General features: G+C 41.7%; 2 long non-coding RNA genes across 3 annotated transcripts; one reads left to right on the top strand and one right to left on the bottom strand.

Moving 5' to 3' along the window:
• Positions 1-955: 955 nt before the first annotated feature.
• On the bottom strand, positions 956-20,187 carry LOC116558294. Of its 2 annotated transcripts, none has more exons than XR_004271949.1 (3): positions 20,172-20,187; positions 15,497-15,500; positions 956-1,090 (listed from the first exon to the last, which is right to left on the bottom strand). It is a non-coding gene; the product is annotated as an uncharacterized LOC116558294 (long non-coding RNA). The 2 variants fall into 2 exon arrangements; XR_004271946.1 differs by lacking the exons at positions 15,497-15,500; positions 20,172-20,187 and adding exons at positions 7,347-7,358; positions 18,229-18,241.
• On the top strand, positions 5,213-15,966 carry LOC116558286. The gene is made up of 4 exons (XR_004271938.1): positions 5,213-5,223; positions 9,531-9,535; positions 10,479-10,484; positions 15,885-15,966. It is a non-coding gene; the product is annotated as an uncharacterized LOC116558286 (long non-coding RNA).
• Positions 20,188-23,189: the final 3,002 nt, after the last annotated feature.

Below are 23,189 nucleotides of genomic sequence, written 5' to 3'. Positions count from 1 at the left end.
CTGTAGCCTTGTAGTATAGTTTGACGTCAGGTAGTGTGATGCCTCCCGCTTTGTTCTTTTTGCTTAGAATTGACTTGGCTATGCAGGCTCTCTTTTGGTTCCATATAAAGTTTAAGGTGGTTTTTTCCAGTTCTGTGAAGGTCATTGGTAGCTTGATGGGGATAGCATTGAATCTGTAAATTACTTTGGGCAGTATAGCCATTTTCACGATATTGATTCTTCCTAACCGTGAGCATGAAATGTTTCTCCATCTGTTTGTGTCTAGGAATACAACTAACAAAGAATGTAAAGGAACTCTTCAAGGAGAACTACAAACCACTGCTCAATGAAATAAGAGAGGAAACGAACAGATTGAGTATCTTTTTAGCAGCATCTCACTCTCTGCAGTATCAATTAACTATATTAGTCTGTTGTCATAGTGCTATAAATAACTGCCCTAGATTGAGTAGTTTATAAAGAAATGAGGTTTAGGCCAAGCGCGGTGGCTCAAGCCTGTAATCCCAGCACTGTGGGAGGCCAAGGCGGGTGGATCACAAGGTCAAGAGATCGAGACCATCCTGGTCAACATGGTGAAACCCCGTCTCTACTAAAGATACAAAAAATTAGCTGGGCATGGTGGCGTGTGCCTGTAATCCCAGCGACTCAGGGGGCTGGGGCAGGAGAATTGCCTGAACCCGGGAGGCGGAGGTTGCGGTGAGCCGAGATCGCGCCATTGCATTCCAGCCTGGGTAACAAGAGCAAAACTCCGTCTCAAAAAAAAAAAAAAAAAAAGAAATGAGGTTTAATTGACCTATACTTCTGCAGATATGGGGAAACCTCAGGAAACTTACAATCATGGCAGAAAGGAAAGCAAACACATTCTTCTTCACATGGTGGCAGGAAGGAGAATTGTTGATAAAAAGGGGAAAAGCCCCTTATCAAACCATCAGGCCACATAAGAACTCCCTTACTGTCATGAGAGCAGCATGGAGGTAACTGTCCCCATGAATTAATTACTTCCCACTGGGTCCCTCCCATGACAGGTGGGGATAATGGGAACTACAATACAAGATGAGATTTGGGTAGGGACACAGCCAAACCATATCACCAGCTAACAGTAATTCCAAACCTCCCTGGGATGGAGCTCCCAGAGGGAGGGGTGGACTGCCATCTTTACTGTCTTACAGGCTTAGCCATTATTGCCTTTGGGCTTTGGAGAGTCTGAGGAAATTGGGGTTTTGAGCATACCCCCAGTATAGCGCAGCTGCTCTACAGAGAAGTGACCAGACTGCTTTTTAATGCAGGCTCCCAATCCTATTTCTCCTCACTGGGTAGACCTTCTAACTGGGGTCCCCAGTCACCCCCACCAGTATGTTCGGACTAGCAATAGGGCTGTACCTTCCTGGGAGGGAGGAGCAGGCCGCCATCTTTGCTGTTTTGTAGACTTCACCATTGATATCTTCAGGTATTGGAAAATTCAGAGTGACTAAGAACTGGAGTGAACCCCCAGCATACTGCAGCAGTCCTATGGAACAGTGGCCAGACTGTTTGTTATATAGGTCCCTGATCCCGTAACTCCTCAATGGGCAGGTCCTCCTGGCCTAGGTCTCCAGCAACCCCACTGCTGCAACAGTTGAGCCTGTAGGAGCTCTGCAACTCCCTGGGACAAAGCTCTCAGTGGGAGGGGCAGGTTGCTATCTTTGCTGTCTTCAGGATAGCAGAGAATCCATGGGACCAGGGGCTGGTCTGGACCCCTAGCACCGTGCACCAGCCTCACAGAAAAGTGGCAAGACTTTTTCCTATGTAGGTCCCAGTCCTCAATCCTCTTCACTGGACAGAGTCATGTGACCTAGAACTCCAGCACAATCATCCTGCGCATCTGACCACTTCAATCAGAAGCAGCCCACCAGTTAAAGCTACATTCGCAGGCAGAGATGAAGAAGAATCACAACAAGAATGCCAACTCAAATGGCTGCAGTGTCTTATGTCCTTGAAAAAAAATCACTCTAGTTCTCTAACAAGGGTTCTAAACCAGGGTGAGTTGGCTGAAATGACAGAAATAGAATTCAGAATATGGATAGGAATGAAGATTACTGAGATTCAAGAGAATGGCAAAACCCAATCCAAGAAAATAAAGAATCAAAATGATACAGAAGTTGACAGATGAAGTAGCCAGTATAAAAAATAACCTAACTGCTCTGATAGAGCTGAAAAACACACAGGATTTCACAATGCAAGGACAAGATAGATTAAGAGCCTAATTCTACCAGATGTACAAAGAAGAGCTGGTACCATTCCTAAGAAAACTATTTTTATGAGGTTGAGGTGGACAGATTCCTTCCTAACTCATTCTGTGAAGCCAGGATCATCCTGATATTAAAACCTGTTGGAGACACAACAAAAAATGAAAACTTCAGGCCAGTAACCTTGATGAACAGTAATGCAAAAATCCTCAATAAAATACTTGCAAACCAAATCCAGCAGCACATCGAAAAGCTAATTCGCCAGGACCAGGTAAGCTTCATCTCTGGGATGCAAGGTTGGTTCAACATATGAAAGTCAATAAATGTGATTCATCACATAAACAGAACCAAACACAAAAATCACATGATTATCTCAATAAATACAGAAAAACTTTCAATGAAATTTAACATTTCTTAATGTTAAAATGTCTTAATACACTGGGAAATAAAGAAACATACCTTAAAATAAAATTAGAGCCATCTGTGACAAACCCACAGCCAACATCATAAATAATGGTCAAAAGCTGGAAGCATTCCCCTTGAAAACCAACACAAGGCAAGGATGCCCTCTCTCACCACTCCTATTCAGCATAGTATTGGAAGTTCTAGCCAGAGAAATCAGGCAAGTGAAAGAAAGAAAGGGCCAAATAGGAAGAGAGGAAGTTAAACTACTCCTGTTTGCAGATGACATGATTCTGTATCTAGAAAACCCCATAGTTTCCACTCAAAAGTTCTTTCAGCTGGTAAACAACTTCAGCAAAGCTTCAGAATACAAAATCAACATAGAAAAATTACTAGCATTCCTACACACCAATAACAGCCAAACCAAGAGCAAATCAGAAAGGCAATACCATTCACAATTTCTTCAAAAAGAATAAAATACTTAGGAATACAACTAACCAGGGAGGTGAAAGATCTCAACAATGAGAATCACAAAACACTGCTCAAAGAAACCAGAGATGACTCAAATGGAAAAACATTTCATGTTCATGGATAGGAAGAACAAATAAAATAAAACGGTATTTTACAGATTCAGTGCTTTTCCTATCAAACTACCAGTGACATTCTTCACAAAACTAGAAAAAAACTATTTTAGAATTCATATGAAACCACAAAAACCCCAAATAGCCAAGAGAGTCCTAAGCAAACAGAACAAAGCTGGAGACATCATGCTACCTGACTTCAAACTATACTACAGGGCTACGGTAGCCAAAATGGTGTGGTACTGGTACAAAAACAGACACATAGACCAATGGTACAGAATAGCGAGCCCAGAAACAAGGCCACACACCTACAACCATCTGATCTTTGACAAAGCTGACAAAAATAAGCAACAGGGAAAGGACTCCCTATTCAATAAATGGTGACGGGGTAACTGGCTAACCATATGCAGAAGATTAAAACTGGACCCCTTCCTTACATCATATACAAAAATCAGCTCAAGATGGATTAAGCCTTAAATGTAAAACTATAAAAACCCTGGAAGACAACCTAGGTGATTTCCTTCTAGACATCAGAACTGGCAAAGATTTCATGATAAAGACACCAAACGCAATTGCAACAAAAGCAGTAATTGACAAATGGGATCTAATTCAATGTAAGAACTTCTGCACAACAAAAGAAACTATCAACAGAGTAATCAGACCAACTACAGAATGGGAGGAAATATTTGCAAACTATGAATGTGACAAAGGTCTAATATCTAGCATCTATAAGAAACTTAAATTTAGTTTCAAACAACTAAATTGAAACAACCCCATTAAAAAGTGGGCAAAGGACGTGAGCAGACATTTCTCAAAAGATGACAGACATACATCTAACAAGTATGTGAAACAAAGCTTAATCGTTAATCATTAGAGAAATACAAATCAAAACCACAATGAGATACCATCTCATACCAGTCAGAATGGCTATTACTAAAAAGTCAAAAAATAACAGATGCTGGCAAGGTTGAGGAGCAACAGAAACACTTATACAGTGTTAGTGGAAGTGTAAATTAGTCCAACCATTGTGAAAAGCAGTGTGGTGATTCTTCAAGGCGGTAAAAACAAAACTAGTGTTTGACCCAGTAATCCCTTTACTGGGTATATACACAAAGGAATAGAAATTATTCTATCATAAAGACAAATACAAGTGTATGTCCATTGCAGCATTATTCACAATAGCAAAGACATGGAATCAACTTAAATGCCCATCAATGGTAGAATGAATAAAGAAAAATGTGGTACATATACACTATGGAATACTATGAACTCATAAAAATAAACAATATGTTCTTTGCAGGAACGAGAATGGAGCTGGAGGCCATCATCCTTAGCAAACTAACGCAGAAACAGAAAACCAAATACTGCATAGTCTTTTTTTTTTTTTTGAGATGGAGTCTTGCTCTTTTGCCAGACTGGAGTGCAGTGGCATGATCCTGGCTCACTGCAACCTCTGTCTCCCGGATTCAAGAGATTCCCCTACCTCAGCCTCCTGAGTAGCTGGGACTACAGGCATGTGCCACCACACCTGGCTAATTTTTTGTATTTTAGTAGAGATGGGGTTTCACCATGGCCAAGATGGTCTCGATATCCTGACCTCATGATCCGCCCACCTTGGCCTCCCAAAGTGCTGGGATTACAGGTGTGAGTCACCGCATCTGGCCTGCATAGCCTTATAAGTGGAGCTAAATGATAACACATGGACACTAAGAGGGGAATAATAGACACTGGGGCCCACCAGGGGGTGAAGGAGATAGGAGGAGGGAGAGGAACAGGAAAAATAACTAATGGGTACTAGGCTTAATAGCTGGGTGATTAAATAATCTGTACAACAAACCCCCATGACATGAGTTTACCTATATAACAAACCTGTACATGTACTTCTGAACCTAAAATAAAAGTTAAGAAAAAAGAATTACACATGGTTTGGTGACAGTTATGCTTCCAAGGGAATAAAAGTTATGTGGATCTTCGACTGTGTGGGGGGTCATCAACCTTAACCGCTGTGTTGTCCAAAGGTCAATTGTATTTGAATAAATTCCCAGGAGTGGGATTCAGTGTTTACAGATATGCAATATAGCCTTTGACATGTGTTACCATATTGATTTCTGAAAGGATTGTAAAGATTTACATCCTGTGGATTCTCTGTGGTTGAATAATTCAAAAGCCAAGGCAGGAGTGATATTCACTATTTATTAACTAGGTGGAGCATTGATCCATCTAAACCCAGGCTAGTCAGGCTGGGTGCACTGCCTGAGTATCGTTGTGACTTAGCAAACTTTCAGTGGTCTCTAAGGCTCCTTTTCTTTCTATTCTCTGTTCTTTCAATCTGTTTTCTTTCTTTTTACCTCTATCTCTCTTATGCTCCTTTAGCAAGATAGTAAAGCAATAGCTGACATTTTACTGAGTATTTACTCTGCCTTCATATGTATTAGCTCACTTAACTATTGCAACAACCCTATCAGGTGGCTTAGCCCAATTTTATAGCTATGAACCCTGAGACTTGGAAGGCTAAGACACTTGGCCAGGTGCGCAGATATGAAACATGACAGAGCTGAGATTCAAACCCAGTCTGTCTGGCTCCACAGGTCTCAGCTAGGAGGCTGCCCAACCTGCAGGATGTTGGGGTGCTGGGGAGCATGGTAGCACCAGAGAGGGAGGGAGGCTAGAGGCCTAAAGGGGCTGAAGATGTGGTGTTTTCATTTCTTTTTTGCTCTGTTGTTTTCTGCATTGTTAAACTTTTTGATTAGCTTCTCCCAGTGTCATATTTATTTGCAGCTGTTAAACGTTAGAAGACTTTAGAGGGGGATTTATTTAAAGCATAGTTATTAAAATGTCTATTTTGATTTAAGGATTTCTTCTGCTTTGTGTTACTCACTTGTCTCATATCTCTTTAATCTACAGTCATTTCTAATAAAGAACATTCAGAACCTACCAGCCAATGCACTTTAAGCAATTCTTGCCAAGTTGCATTGGAGTATATTATTGCCCAGCCGAATTATCACTCAGCTGCATCTCTGTCTTTTTATTGCTTATAAACTCTGCAATGCATCCATTCAGGTCCATTACAAAGCCATCTATGTATTTGGAGACTATACCTTGTTTACAGTATCCTGTATTCTCCTGCCTGGAAGAGGTCTCTGATTATTTTCCCCTTAATGAACAATTGGTTTTCAATTGAATTTTCACAAGCTGGGCTGTAGATGTCGATCTTTGAAGTGGGGATGATGATAGCTACCCTCATTGGAGAATTTGAGGGTTGGAAGATCTGTTTCTGGTTGTAAACCCCATGGATCCTTGAAAAAAAACGATAGACTGGATGTTTTCCCTCAATGTGTCTCCTGGAAGTTTTCCTCAACAACCTTGGTCATAAACAGAGGACTATGGGAAATAAGGATTAGATAGAGTGGGAAATGCCCTATCTTTGTTGAGTTCCTTCAAAGCAGAGACCCAGGCAAGGAATTGGGTGAGGATAATGAGAGAGAGTTGGGAAAGTGAGACATAGAAGGCGGACAAGTCAACATAAGGGGGTGTGTCCAAGGTCACTGATGTAGGCTGGATCTCTGAGAAGTACATGGAATGCCTTCTAGAATCTTCCACCTGAAAGAGAGGAGGTTGGAATAGTTAGCCCTCTAGCTGCAGTCCCCTGCTGGGCAAGGTTTGCTCCTGGCATTATAACGCCTCCAGCCTGTACTCTTGGGTGGTGCCTGCCTGCAGGACAAGGAGGGTACTTTAGTGTTGGAGACAGAGCCAGGTGAAGATGGGCTCCTGGGAACTATCTATCTCAGTTGCATGGCTGACATCACAGGTGAACCAAAGGCAAGTAACACAGTCACCAGAAGTTTCCTCGATACAGACACAAAATGAGATGAAGGCTTTAAATTTCAAAATCTATCTAGAGCTTTCACATTTCTCCCACCTCCACCACTATCACTCTGGTCCAGGCTACCTTCATCTTTCACCTGAACCAACTGGTCTCCTTGCTCCCTCACTTGCCTTCTTGCATTCTTTCTGCCTTAAGCACCTCTTAAAATACAAATCACTTCATATCACTCTTCTGCACAAAAATCTACCAATAGCTTCCCATCATCCTAAAAATACATACAATACAAAATCCTTATATAGGCCATGGTTCCTTCACCAACTTCATTCCCTGTAACTCTTTTGCTTGTTCATTCTATTCCAGCCACACAGTCTTTCTTATCCTCAAATATGCCAAGAATGATTGTGTCCTGTTTTTCCCTTCAGCTAGGGTATAATGTTCCCTCCAGTTTCACTTGGCTTGCTGCTGCCTCTACTTCCTCAGTGAAGATTTCCCTGACAACTCTTCCGAAATTAGCAGTCGTTTCCTCTTTAACTACCCTTATCCAGATTTATTTTGTTTATAGCACTTTGTATCATAGGTCATGCATCAGCTTGTATATTTATTACTTTGTTTATTGTTCATTTTTTCCACTAGAATAAAATTCCATGAAAATAGCAGTTCGCTATTTTATCTCGACCACCAAGAATAGTCCCTGGTGGCCAGGCATGGTGGCTCACGCCTGTAATCCTAGCACTTTCGGAGGCCAGGGTGGGCGGATCACTTGAGGTCAGAAGTTCGAAACCAGCCTAACCAACATGGTGAAACCCCGTCTCTACTAAAATACAAAAAAAATCAGCCAGGCGTGATGGCATGTGCCTGTAATCCAAGCTACTTGGGAGGCTAGGGCAGGAGAATTGCTTGAACCAGGGAGGCGGAGGTTGCCATGACCCGAGATCGTGCCACTGCATTCCAGCCTAAGTGACAGAGTGAGACTCTATCCCTCCCACCCCTCCCCCAAAAAACAATAGTTCCTGATACAGCATAGGTTCTCAATAAATATGTGTTTAATGAAGTGAATAAATGAGTGATTCAGGAAGCATGATGCCTCTTCCTTCAAATTCTCTCCTCAAATGCTCCCATGAATATGATCAACTGGGTAACCCAGAGGAGCATTACTTCTGTGTATAATTAATCATTTATGTCAATGCAGTGATACCTCCTATTGTAGCTGGTAGCCTGAGGTAGGTAGGAAGTAGGTGGTACCTGCAGGGGCACTAGGGAGGCATGTGCCTGGGGCTACTTCAACCACTTACAAATCTAATGCCAGTTTTGCATCAGCCATGCTGGATGGGTGGGTGAGAGCCAGGGTTAGTACTGGCAAATTCTATGCTTCTTGCCTCTTTTCTAACTCTTTCCTTTCTCCCACCTGCTCAGGAAATGAGAGGGAGGGAGAAGCTACACCATCTGGGGCTGTGGGAAGGTCTGGCAGAGAGAAGGAACTTGACAGTGACAGTACTTGGGAGGCTCGACTTCATCTCGCTGTATCCAAGGACTGACTGAAACAACACAGGCAAGGGCCATTTATGGAAGTATGCACAGCATTGCAAGAATGTGCTTTTGGGAATTTTGACAGAAATCTACATTTTGAAGGAGACATGATACTCATGTTAGGAAACAAATTCTTTCTGTGCCCCTTCTTTCTTTACCCCCACATCAAGTACCCTTTTGCCAACGCCAGGGAGATTCAGTATTTCTCTGTGTAGTGCCCCAATATTATAATTCCACAACAGTTTTTTCTTTAAAATTTTCCTGTGCCCCTTAAGGCTCTGTTGATGTTTAAGTGGGAAAAGGTCAGGTCCTAGTCTCCTACTAAAGTAACAATATAACAGGGACAGTCTAGAAACAACACTCCCAACTACCTTTCTAAGTCAAAGAAGTGATTCTAAATATTGACATCCAGGTTATTGGGGAGAAGGGATGGGCCACTGGAGAAGGAAATTTGGAGCTTGCAAGACTTCATGATGTTGGTACTTGTCTTCTTTGTGGACTGGCTCTGGGACCTGACTCCCAGGGTTGAAATCCTGGTGCTGTCATTTGATTAGTTGTGAGAGATTGGAGATTTGTTAACCTGCTTGTGCCTCAATTGTGTGCCCATGCCTCCTTGGTACCCTTGCAGATACCACCTAGTTCCTACTCACTTGAGGCTACCAGCTCCAATACTAGGGCGTCTCATTGCATTCTCATTGCAGTGACATAAACGATTAATTAAACACAGAAGTAATGCTCCTTTGGGTTACCCAAGTGATCACATTGATGGGAGCATTTCATGCTTCCTGAATCACTCATTTATTCATTTCACTAAACAAATACTTATTGAGAATCTGTAACGTTCCAGGAACTATTCTTGGTGGTGGAGATAAAATAGTGAACTGCTATTTGCATGGAATTTTATTCTACAGGAAAAAATGAAAAAAAAAATTTCTGTAAAATGGGGATAATAACTGGACCTTCCTCTTAGAGTTGGTGTGAGTGTTAAATGAGAGTCCCTGAGCCTCTCTCATGGGGTTGGCATGAGCATCGAAGAATGAGTTAATTGTGTGCAGTGCTTAGAACAGTGCCTATGGCACAGTAAGCTTCCGAATTGATGACAATGATGAGTCCGTGAACTCACAAAGGGAAGCCACAAAGAGCCACAATTCCTATCATTGGCCTTGCCTTTGTAAAAATCTTTTACCCAGTATCCTGCCTATGACACTGCCTTCTAACTCTTCTTTCCCAAAACCTCCTGTGATTCTACTTTTTGTTGACTAGAGAATGAAGTTCCTTGATGGGGCACTCAAGTCTCTCTCCCATTTGTCCTCAGCTATGGATTGATCATTTTCATGGTTACAAGTGACAGAAAGCAATTTGGACTGGCTAAACATTGGGGTGATGTGTTGTCGCCTCCATCATGGCAACATCTAAGTGTATATATGTGCTGGTCTCTCTCGGTGGTGAGCACTCTCCTCAGAGAGACTCAGAAATTCCAAGTTTACATTATCTTCACAGCTAGCGATCTTATGGAAAGAGATTGACTCTTTCCTAAAATTCCAACAAAATTCTTGGGATTTAGTCTTGGCACATTGGTTGACTTGAGTTCTGTGCTCAGTTCTAAATGAATCACTCCATCCAGGGAGATGGAAGGTGGTGATCGGTCGAGCCATGATCACAGGCCCCACTCTGAATCCAGCAGTGGGGTCAACTCTACTTTTCAGATACTAAGAATAGATGGATTTCTCTAAACGAAAAGAGTTACTGTGACAAAGAGAATAGAGAGTGAATACTGAGTAAGCAAAAGTAACAGATGTCTACCATAGCCTATCCTTCCTGCATTACTTGTTCTTTGAACGTGTGCTGCAATTTTCTATTTCCTGCCCTTGTATGTGATGTTTTTCTTTGCTTCTATCTGACACCTCCACCTATCAAAAGTTCAAAGTCCATTTTAAACGATGCTCCCTTTATGTAACCTACTTTTAGACAATCATAATTTATTATATTTATTACAGCCCGTATCACCATCCAACTTGTATTATATTACATTGTACTTGTCCTTTTCTTCTCCTCCTGGATGGTAAACTCCTTAAGGGAGATAATCATGACTCATGCGGTACCATACACTTGCACATTATTTGGAGATCAGTGAATATCCACCATGTGAAAAGCTCTGTGTCAGCTGTAAGGTATAATAAAGTTAGTTGTGGTTATCATCATTATTTTCTAGTAGCATGTTTTCCACAATGTAATTTTAAAATAAATATTCGAGTGATTTCCTAGAATATCTAAGTGTAATCAGAAGTGATTTTGAGCAGTCTCAAAATTCTCCATATTCACTCTACCTCTTTCTAAACCCAAGATTAACATTATTCAGGTGCAGAAATGTGCCTTCTTTCAAGATGCTCCAGGCATCTAGGCCAAGCAAAGAGAACTGTGATTTTATTTTTTGTCTGCATTTAGATTAGGCTCTTTGGCATTGTTTAGTTTCATTCCTTAGCAACCTTTTACATTTTAATAATCTCCTAATATCTTATGGACCTAAATCAAAGGCAGAGCTTCAAGTTTTTAAAGAGTCTTTCTAAGGCCAGTGAGCACATATTTACTTGCCCCTGGACAGTCTGACAGCCTCTTGGAAGCATACCTGATACTAGCCAGCACTGGCCCCCCAGTGCTAGCCAGGCCTGTCAGCTTGGCTGGGCCCTGCTAGCTTTGTCTTTCCTCACTTATCTATTCAGAGACTGCAACGCATTCAGCAACCTTGCAAACGAGTGTCACTGCACACAGAAAGGTTGGCCTCTGGCAGAACTTAAAGTACCACTCTTCTCCTGTTTTCCCATTTCCCCCATTTTATATACTCCCTCCCTTTCCCAAGAGATGGACACAGCATACCACCCTCTGGCTGCTTGGGGCCTCATTCTGGAAATCTCATCGGCATCTACATTTTCTCCCCTCTCTGTTTCCTCCTCCCCTCCTGTTCATAACAATGCCACTTGTCGACCCTTTGGAGTCAATCATCTTTTGTTAGATTAGTCATTAGTTATAATCAATGAGCTATGGTTATTCATGACCTGCTGCATCGACCCTTCCAGATCACACATTTAATTCACACTTCTTAGCGGGATGGCTAGAAACGATTCTCAGCTCACAGAAAAGGCAACCACGGAGTAAGTCTCAGGTTACAGCGCGGCTGGGGAAAGGTCTGAAGACGGGGGCGAGAGCTGGAGGAGGACAGGGTGAGGCATGCTTTCAGCAGTGCTTTATGATGAGTAGAAGACCCTTGAAAAGAGCAGGCAAAAAAATTTAGAAAGACTGAAGCAGAATAGACAGGAAACTCCTTGAAATGATGGGCTTCTAGCTCCTGGTAAGCTATTGTCCCCATTTATGTTTTAAGAGGTAGGAACCTGGGGCTTGTTGACAAAATTCAGCAGGGGATAATACTTTTGGCCAATTTTGACTTTTCAGGATCTTTATTGCTGGTCCCCTCCCCCCCCTTTTTTTTTTTGACAGACATGGTGTCTCTCTCTGTCACCCAGACTGGGTGGTATGATCACAGCTCACTGCAGCCTCAATCTCCTAGGTTCAACCAATCCTCCTGCCTCAGCCTTCTGAGTGGCTAGCACTATAGGCATGCACCACCACACTTGGTTAATTTTTTTTTTTTTTTACATTTTTTGTAGAGACAAGGTCTTACTATGTTGACCAGGCTGGTCTCGAATTCTTTGCTAGCCTTAATCGCTACTACTTTAAACCATGCACTTGTGTGCTTTGCATTTATCATCCCACCTGGTCCACATCAGCCCTCTGAGGAAGTCAGTGACAGAGATGAGCCCATGTTGCAGGTGACAAGGCTGAGACTCAGAAAGTTTGGCTTATATTTCCCAAGGTTCCCTAATAAGCACGCTGTAGAGATAATATTCAAATCAAAGTGTCTGACTCCCAAGCCTTTGCTATAATCTCATTCAATCCTGTCAAAGCAAGCAACGGAAGCAGTTTCCAGCTTCATATATACAGCTTTTTCCATAACTGACTTATCCGCAAACACATTTTTGAGCATGTTCAATGTGTAACCTTGTTCATTGCTGAGGATACTAAAATATGTAGAAAGTGCCCTGGGAATAGTAGGTTGGAACAGTGAGCCCTGCCTGGGGAAATGAAAGTGTTTCACAGAGGTTGATACATTTGAGCCTAGTGATAAAGGTTGAGCAGGAGTTAGGTGGGCAAAGAAAAGAAAGAGATGCTTTGTTTCTCTTTTAGACTCTGCAAACATACTCAGTGTAGGAAGGGGAGCATAGGGGATGACAAATGGCACCATTCTTGTGGTCTCCCCAGTTTGATGTCCCTAGAAGGAGCTTGTGAGCTCTGTGGTAGGGTGCATTGTTTAGGGTAACAAATAGATCCACGGTGACACAACAAAGCAAGGGACAGAATGGGGAGCTTGGAATCTGCAAAGGGAGAATAAGAAACAATAATGGAGATTTGACTTTTTATCTAGACTTTGGGAACAGAGATATAGGGAAATAGATTATGAGGAAGGTAATTTAGGTCAAAACAACAGTGGAAGAGGGCTAGACTGAAGCAGAGACACTTAGGCAGAAGTTTAAAAAAGATTGTCATGGTCTGTTGGCCTTAATGAGAAAAGTGATATTAGCTTATACAAACTGATATTGATTAGCTTATACAAAGTGATATGAATCAGCGGTACCTCAAATAACAAACCCCCAAAGTCTAGGAGAACTGTTAGGTAAAATTTGGTGTATGGTATAGTTTGAATGTATGTCCTTCCTCAAATCTCATGTTGACATGTAATCCCCAGTGTTGGAGGTTGGGCCTGGTGGGAGGTGTTTGGATCACGGGGACGGATCCCTCATGAATGGCTTGGGCCATCCCCTTGGTGATAAGTGAGCTCTCACTTTGAGTTCTCACAAGATTTGGTCATTTAACAGTGTGTGGCACCTCCCACCGCTCTCTCTCTCTCTGTCTCTTGCTCCATTCTCGCCATGTAATGTGTCTGCCCCTCATCTTCCTTCTGCCCTGATGGGAAACTTCCTCAGGTCTCCCCAGAAGCAGATGCCGTCATGATTTCTGTATCACCTGCAGAACCATGAGCCAATTAAATCTCTTTTCTTATAAATTACCCTGTCTCAGGTATTTCTTTATAGCAGTGCAAGAATGACCTAACACAGTATATTAATTCAACTGAATTTAATATGGCTGTTAAGAACAACTGCTTGGGAACATAAAAACTGCCAACATTCAAATGGCAGAGTACAAAATTACATTCGCATTCCAGGTATCCACAGGAACTACAGTATATAAAATCGGAAATGACTGAGTTAGATGGCATAACTGTTTTTATTTTTCACAATTTAAAAGGAAGTGGTTATCTCAAGGTGATTTTTCTGAGGGCCTGTGTTACACTGAGAGTAACAACCACCACCATTTGTTGAATGCAGTGTGTCAGACACTGTTCTGTTTCATGGATTATCTCATTCAGTCTTGATAGCAGCCACATCAGGTGAGTCGGGTTATTGGGTGAAGGTTGCTGAAGTCTCTTGCCCAAGATCCCAGAGGTAGAATTAGGATGTAAAACAAGGAAGCTGGACATCAGAGTTCACGCTTTTTACTCATGTGGTACATACTGTTTCACCTTAACCACAAAATCATTTTGATTTGAACAGCTTTGCTAGGTTCAAAATGGCCTCATGTCATTCTGAATTGTTCTCTAGGGAATCATTGTTAAAGTATCTCCTGAAGAAAGCATGTGTATTTGGGGCCAGTGGGCATAACACAAGCCTGCACCAGAGGATAGCTGGATTCACCATTTAGTTTCACTATGGAATGGCCCAGCTAATTTGAGCAATTTCATGGAGCCCTTGCCTCCAAGAAATTATTTAATCTCTCTGCATACTGCAGTATCTCCTTTGGTATGCAAACCCCATGTATTGAGTAATTTTTAACAAGATGGACTTTTCTCTGTTAGTTGAGGTGAAACAATCAATTACTGGCAATAGATTCAGAACCAAACGGACAGCACACACTTTAAAGAGTCCCTGGATAAAACCTGCTCAATATTGTTCCAAAAAGTTGTCTCAGGTGCACGAAGGTAAGCTCTGACTGTATGCGCCAATGAAGTCTGTTACTAGATGCTTTAAGATGTGGTCATTTGTGACAAAACCAGAATCTTACATTCTGTAACTCTTTACAAGAATCTAACAGCACTTTCTCTTTTTTTTGAGATGGGATCTTGCTCTGTCACCAGGCTGGAGCACAGTGGTGCAATCTTGGCTCACTGCAACCTCCGTCTCCTGGGTTCAAGTGATTCTTCCGCCTCAGCCCCCCGAGTAGCTGGGATTACAGGCACATGCAACCACGCCCAGCTAATTTTTGTATTTTTAGTAGAGATGGGTTTTCACCATGTTGGCCAGGTTAGTCTCTATCTGTTGACCTCGTGATCCACCCACCGTGGCCTCCCAAAGTGCTGGGATTACAGGCGTGAGCCACCGTGCCCGGCCAAGAATCTAACAGCACTTTCATAGATGTTATTTCAGTTGGTCTTTGTTAAGGCTGAACTGTGTCCCGTGAAAGTTCACACGTTGAAGTCTTCACCACTAGCACCTTGGAATGTGTGTGGCCTTATTTAGAAACAGAGTCGTTGCAGACAGAATTAGTGAAGATGCGGCCATACTGGAGTAGGGTGGGCCCCAAATCCAACAGAACTGCGGTTCTTTTATTTTTTTTAAAAAAAGGGAAATTTGGAGACAGACATGCAGGGAGAACGCCATGTGGAGATGAAGACAGAGATTGGGTGGTGCAGCAGAAGTCAAGGAACACCAAGGGCTGCCAACAAGCTTCCAGAAGCCAGGGGAGAGGCCGGGAACATTCTCCCTCACAGCCCTCAGAGGGAACCAACCCTGAACTTGGACTTCCAGCCTCCAGAGCTGTGAGAAAAATACATTCCTGTTGCTTAAGCCACTCAGGTTATTGTGGCAGCCCTGGAAAATTAGTGGAGTCTCTAAAAGCAGACTCTTGAGATAGGTAAACTATTATTTTCTTCCTACTATATAAATCTAGTCAACACTTTGTAAGTGCATAAAAAGTATCAAGCACTATATGTTAAAACACATACTCTGAATGAAGAGACCCCAAACAGGCTTTGTGTGAGCAACATGGCTGTTTATTCACCTGGGTGCGGGCGCACTGAGCCCGAAAAGGGAGTCAGCGGAGAGCAGCGGGATAGGAGTTGGTTTTATAGGTTTGGGGTAAACAGTGGAAAGTTACAGAAGTAACTTTCTCGTGGTTTTTTGCAAGATGGGAGGGGGTTTTAGGGTGTGGAGTCAGGAGGTTGACCAAGGTTGGCTACAAAGTCCAAAGGCCTTGTCTATTGAGGCCAGAATAAGAAACAATAGAAGAATGTCTCAGGTTTGTTAGGTGCTGTTGATCATTCTTCCTTCCAGCTACTTCAGGTTTTCTAATTCCAGAAGGTATACATGTGGGTCACAGGGTCACCATGCTGTCCACAGTGCCGTCAGACCTTACACTATACAAGTGTGAACTCAATACACACAATTCTCCTATGGGGTAAATGATTCTTCTCTCCCTTTGTACACGGAAACCAAGGTACAGAGAAGTTAAATAACCTGCCCTGGGTGCCCCAGTTGAGAAGCACTGAGGCCAGGATTGCTCACAAATTTCTAGCTAAGTGCTCTTTTCACAGCGCCATGTTGCCTTCATGAAAGACAAAGGCCTGAGAAAGCTATGCTTGTGGAAAGATGGAGACGAAATGACAAAGACATGGGTCTTGATAAGGGAGTGGAATTTGTGGGCAGGATGAGACGTGGGGATACAGGCTGGTGACAGGAAAATGAAACGTCTGGGGGGCACATTTTCCAAAATGTATTTCATGGAATACCCTTGCCCTGAGATGCTGCATGAAAAAATGGTTCCAGACTTAAAGAGGGAAACACTCCTGACTCTCTCTCCCATTCAGAGATTCACAGTGCCATTAGCATTGCAAAGACTCTGACAAGTGTTGCAGCAAAGAGTGCATATTTAGCTTTATTTTACCCAGAATTCCTCAAACTTATTTAACTATTCGTTTTTTCCTATTTATCTCTAATATTTCCAAACAAGTTCCATGGTTTAGAGAGAGGAGCTGGAGTAAGCAGACCCAGATATGCCTATAGATAAGAGTTTAGGTTCTTCTTTTGGCCCCATTGTTTCTTTCTTTTTCATAGGAAGACTCTTAAATATTCACTTATTTTTAAAAATTAACCATCTGACATACAAATAGCATGTGGAGACTAATATCAAAAATGCACTTATGTTACATTACCCAGCTTAAGAAATATAACATTATGGATACAGTTGAGGCCTCCTGCAGACGTTTCCCAATTACCTGCTCTTCTTTATAACCTGACCTTCTCCCCAGAGGTGATTTGCAGTATTATCTTGAATTTTTACTTTATCATCCTATGTATATCTTTATGCTTTTACTATATTCTTAAGCAATATAGTGTGGTTTAATATGTCTTAAACTGTTATTGTATTGCATATATCTTCTATAACTTGCTTTTTATCCAACATTATACTGTGTTTTTCATGTATGGCTATGTTACCTCTAGTTCATTCATTTTTACTATAGTGTAATATTCCTTTGTATGACTATGCAAATATTATTCATTCATACTTATGTATAGATATTTAGGATGTTTACCATTTTTCTATTACAAATAACACTGCAGCGTATATTCCCATGCATGAATTGGGAAAAGTATGTGACACTTTTTCTAAGATATAGACATGGAATTGCTGGGTTATAGGGTATCTGCATATTCAACTTTCCTAGATATTGCCAAATTATTCTCCAAAGTAGTTATGCTCATTTCAGTTCTTACCCACTGTGTATGAGAGTTCCAGTGGCTCCACATTTACTCTTGATATTGCCAACCTGCATAGTCTTTGGCAAATTAATAAGATACGAAATTATGCTTTATTATGACTTTTTTTTTTTTTTTGAGATGGAATCTCACTTTGTTGCCCAGGCTTGAGTACAGTCATGTGATCTCAGCTCACTGCAGCCTCTACCTCCCAGGTTCAAGTGATTCTCCTGCCTCAGCCTCCCAAGTAGCTGGGATTACAAGTTGCCCAGCTAATTTTTGTATTTTTAGTAGAGACCAGGATTTCACCATGTTGGCCAGGCTGGTCTCGAACTCCTGACCTCATGTGATCCACCCAGCTCTGCCTTGTTGTAAGTAAAATTTCTATGCTACAAAAGAAATAGCACTTAAAGATAAGTCCTTTCAGCAAGGCAGTTTATTTCTATATAAGGGTATGGCATATGGATGGAACAATGGCAGTCACAGGCTTGGACAAGAAGGGGAAGGGGTACTCATGCTGTCGTCACTACTGCTGTGTCGTCCCCTGTTGGCTAGGGTTAGACAACACAAGCTTGACTAATCCTGATTGGCTATTTTAAAAAGAGGAGGGGTCCGAGCTGGAGTGGCAGGGTGAGTGTTTTGGTGGGAAGGACAATTATGGGTGGGTCAGAGCAGGTAGATCAGGTAGCCAGGGGTGATCAGGTAACTGGGATGAGTCTGGATGGAGCCAGGGAGCGGGGGAGCAGATGTGAACTACTGATTAGAACCAGTGGAGAAGGTTGTTTACTGGAATTACAAGGAAGTTAAACTTTAAAATAGAGTATTAAAGAATAAGAGAGCTGAACATACTGACATACTGATTCTTTTTAGAGAAACTTGGGGTTCACTATAACAGCCTCCCAGTGTGCTGGGATTACAGGCATGAGCCACCATGCCTGGCCTATTATGGTTTTAATTTGCATTTGCCCAATAACTAACTAATAAGATTGATCATTATATTATATGCTTATTGGCCATTTAGGTTTCCTCTTTTGTGGATTTCCTCTTCCTTTGCACATTTATTTTTATGGTTTTTTCTATTATCTTTTCTTCATTAACTTTTGAAAGTTCTTTGTTAGTTCTCAATACTACCTTTCCTCAATTACTTTATAAATATCTTCCTGAAGACTGGAGCTTTTCTTTACACTTTTTGGAATTATTTTGCATAAAAGGTTTACATTATAATTTAATTGAATTTATCTACATTTTAGTTATATTTTATACCTTTTGTGTCTTGTTTGAGAAATATTTCCCTCCACTCAAGCTGTAGAGATAGTCTAGTATATTTTCTTCTAAAAATTTTAAAAGTTTTGCCTTTTACATTTAGATCTTATAAACTTGAGATTGATTTTTGTGCACAATGTGAGGTAAGAAATGATTTCTCCTTCCACCCCGTCAATGTGGAGAGCCTCTTGTTATAGAATTATTTGTTAAATAGTTTACCATTTTCCCCACAGTACACTTTGCAACCCTATCTCTGTCATTACGATATTTTCTTATCATATGAGTCTCTTTTTTGTCATAATACCACATCCTTATTCTGCTTATATATTTCTATACCAATATCATACTGAGTTAGTTACTATAGCTTTATAATACATTGATTTCTGGTATGGTTGGTTGACTGCATTGACAGATAAAATTAATAGCCTTCTTGTATGTATGCCCTTAGCAAAATAACTTTACAGTTCATACTATAAAGAAGATGAGTCTCTTTCTCCATCCTTTGAATCAAGACTGAATTTGCTACAAAGGATGTGATAAAAATGACAGTGTGCCTGTTCCAGACATAGGTCTCAATATATAGATAAGGCCCTACATATTCTCACCCCTTTTGGAACCCTGTGTCCACTATGAGAATAAGCCCAGCTTAGTATGCTGAAGGCTGAAAGAACACCTGAAGCAGGGTGGAGCCAAGCCATGCTGAGACCATCCTAAACCGGCCAGTGCCCACCCAACCTACCAGCTCCTCATGTGAGTGAGCACAGCCAAAATAGCCACACTCGATTCAGAACACCGTAACTGCAATGCCAACCTTACACTTACAAGTCGAAATCAATGCTTATTGTGCTATGCCACGGGGGCTTTGTGGTTGTTTGTTCCACCGTACAATCATGTTAAAAGATAACTGAAATATAGGGGAAGTCCCATCCCTTATTCTGTTATTCAAAACCATCTTAGTTGATCATGGCCTTATGTGCTTCCACATATGCATTTTGGATTTGGTTGTCAAATTCCATGGCCTGGTTTAACCCTTTTATACATAACTCAAGTTCTAGGATGCATTATTTGCAGCATAGAGCCCCTCTAAGATTCCATCTTACGTTATCCTCAAAGGTGTAGTTAAACCAGACCATTTGTGGCTCCATTTTTGATAAGGTGTTAACTTATTTGTATTTGCTTTATCATATTATAATATCATTAGCATGAGATGAGGGTTCTGTTGCCAAGGCAACCAAAAGTGATACATGAGCTCTCAGCTTTATCTAAAACCTTGACTGTCTTTGGCCGTATTCCATGTACTCTCTTGCCTTCACTCCTGAGGTTGAAACAATGGACTATTCTACGATTCTGTCAGCGTCTTTTGTTTTATATCTGTTTCCACCTCTAACACATCGGCATGCTCATCAATCTCTAAATTTACTAATTTAACCCCTTTCTTTCTACCGTTCATCCTTGAGAGCACCTCTCCTTTGGTGCAATGCCGAACAACATTCATTCAACATACATATAATGATTACTTAACATGGGCCTGGCACTCAGGTTACAAAAGTAAATGAGACAGACGGAGGCTTCACCCTTCCAGAATTTGTCATGGTAGGGAGATGGAGACAAGAATAGAATAGACAGGCACACAGATACTTTACAGTTATGGTAAGCATAGTGAAAAACACGTATAGGCCAATGGGTGGAGGCTTGATCCAATTTGAGTCAGTGATGGTTTCTGTGAGGAATAAAATATATACTGGGACTGAGAAGTAAGTTGGTGTTAGCTAGAGTTGGGGAATGGCACATCAGACAGAGAGAACAATATGTGATCAAACCCTGAGATTGGCCAGGAGCAGTGGCTCACGCCTGTAACCGCAGCCCTTTGGGAGGCGGAGGTGGGCAGATCACCTGAGGTCGGGAGTTCGAGAACAGCCTGACCGATATGGAGAAACTCCATCTCTACTAAAAATATAAAATTAGCCAGGCATGGTGGCATATGCCTATAATCCTAGCTACTCAGGAGGCTGAGGCAGGAGAATCATTTCAACCCAGGAGGCAGAGGTTGCGGTGAGCTGAGATCATGCCATTGCACTCTAGCCTGAACAACAAGAGCAAAACTCCGTCTCAAAAACAAACCAACCAACCTCTGAGGTTTCTAGGAGGACAGGGAGTTTTAAAGGAGGCAATATGGCTGAAGATGAGTGTGTGAGACTGAGAGGCACTTGAGATGCATCTAGAGAAGTAGGCAAAGGGAATTTCACAGTGGGCCTCCTAAGGTATCTGCACCACCTGTTCAGGAACCAAGTTGTAAAGGTCTGAAATTGGAAGTTATTCAATAACAGCTCATTTCTCCGTGTAGCCATTTGCTCCAACTAGCAGTAGAGGAGAGATGCACAGTGTGTTCATTGGTCCTCAGAGCATACCTCCCAGGTCACTTCAGATCTTGATCCATGTGACATCTTGCTGAGATGGGGAAGAGACTCTGTCTCCCCTACCATCATGGGTTTCTCTGAGTGCTGCACTCATACCAGGAAATCAGAAGTCAAGCACAGAGGCATGGTTCTATAGCACCACTCACTCTCGAGCATTATTCTGCATGCAGTGGGTCCCTCTTAATCGTCTTCTCTAGGACTGGAATGCCAGTGGGCCCCATGCATGTCCAGCAGATAACTGGTATCAGAACCTCTGACATGGATAAGAGTAGATGCACCTTTCCACAGATATTCATTAATCTAGGGTCAGGCATGGGAAAGCCATGATTTTACTGTCCTAGCTTCTTTATTAGCTTTCTGTCACTTCTTGGTATCTTTATCATCATTTTTTTTTGTTAGGTTACCCAATTTCTCCTTAACTCCAAATTTTCTAATAATAAGCCTACTCTCAGGAAATATGGTATGTTTTATAGAGCATTTAAATATTGATTATAGGGTATAGCTAATCAGGGGCTTTTCCACCCCAGTTTTTAAAGCTGGGGTTTCAGATTCCCTCACTTACCTAATATGCAGAATTCTGAGTGAGTGAGTGTGTTTATTGGGCATTTATTGTTTTTGCCTGCCTGGCATCATTTCCTTCTTTCCTGGTAATGCCAGGACCCTGATTTCTCCTTAGGGGCTGGCCCCTCTCCATATCTTATTCTATCTTGGTGGCATGTCAGCCAACAAGCCTTACCTCCTTAGCCAAGGAAGGGCTGGGGATCTAAGCCGAGCCAAACAGAGTTCCTCTGGGGGAAATTTTGACGGTCTAACAGCCAGAGGAAAACATAGCTTGGTCAGATTCATTTCACTGACAGCACACAAAGAAGTTGTGCCCACTAGGAACTAGTTCCTGCTGTCTGGTGCCCAAAGCAGCTCCATTTCCTCTCCCACTCAATTTTCTTCCATTAAATCCCCCCTTTGCTTAAATTAGAGTTGGCTTCTGTTGTTTGCAATAGGAGAAAAGTTCAACTCGTAATGTGCATGTGTGCATTTTTCTGGGATATAGAATTCTTCAGGTTCTCAAAGGCATCTATAATCGCTATATTAGAAAATCGCTAGATTAGATTATCAGTTCTGCCTTTGAGGAAGGTTGAACACATGCACCTTTGCAAATTAACAGATGCTTCAGTCACTGAACTAAAAATTGTGGAATTTCTGGCATCCTCTGGCAAAGCAGAGTTATTCTTGGCAGAATGGGTCTTTCTCGGGAACTTATAACATAATTGTAGAAATCCCCTAAATGAAAAGGCTAGTCCTGCCTTTACCCACAGCTGAGGTTTGCTTTCTGATCAAAGATACTCCTTGGCTACCACCTCAACCCACACTTGTCCTCAAAGCATTTTTCTCTCCAGCCAAAAGAGCTCTTTCAATACACAAGAAAGTTAAGAGCAGCTATGGGAGTTAGGGTGGAATAAGTTAAGTCTGTCTCTAGGTCAGCATTTTCCCAGGTACCAAGTAGGATGCCCAAAGGGGTGCAAGAAGGTTGGGGCTCCGGAAACTCGGTCCAGCTTAGAAAATCAAAAGCACTTTTTCTATCTTTCCCTAGCTTTTGAAGTTATTAGAAGCCAAGTCTACGACCAAGTAAAATTGGATTTTTTTTGTTCAATTCTAAAATTAAATGCTTTCCAAAAGAAAAAAGGAAAGAACAGGCAAGTAGAACCACTTTTGTGTCCAAACCACTAAAAAGAGAGACAGTTCCAATATACACCCAATTTGTTGTTCCTGTTTCACCCCAATGTCTCTATTTCCCACCAGAAAAATTATTTCAGCTTTATTCAAGGAAAACCATTTTAAATTTTGGGTAGCTCTTTTGCATATTGCTGTTTAATCATGTGCACACGTGCACACACATATATACATGAGAGAGAGAGAGAGAGAGAGAGAGAGAGAGAGAGAGAGAGACAGAGACAGAGACACACTCTCACTCTCCCAAGTTCTCCTTCTGTATTTGTTTCCTTATCACTTGAAGTGAAGTGAGTTCAAAAAACTTAAGTTTCTTTGTCTTAGTCTGCATTTGTCTTTGTCAAACTGCTGGCAATGATGAGGAC

This window comes from Sapajus apella, unplaced genomic scaffold (assembly GCF_009761245.1).
Source record: "Sapajus apella isolate SASKATOON/1434 unplaced genomic scaffold, GSC_monkey_1.0 scaffold2, whole genome shotgun sequence".
Lineage (NCBI taxonomy): Eukaryota > Metazoa > Chordata > Mammalia > Primates > Cebidae > Sapajus > Sapajus apella.
Note: the sequence above shows the minus strand (reverse complement) of the source record. Positions and strands in the feature narration are given on the sequence as shown.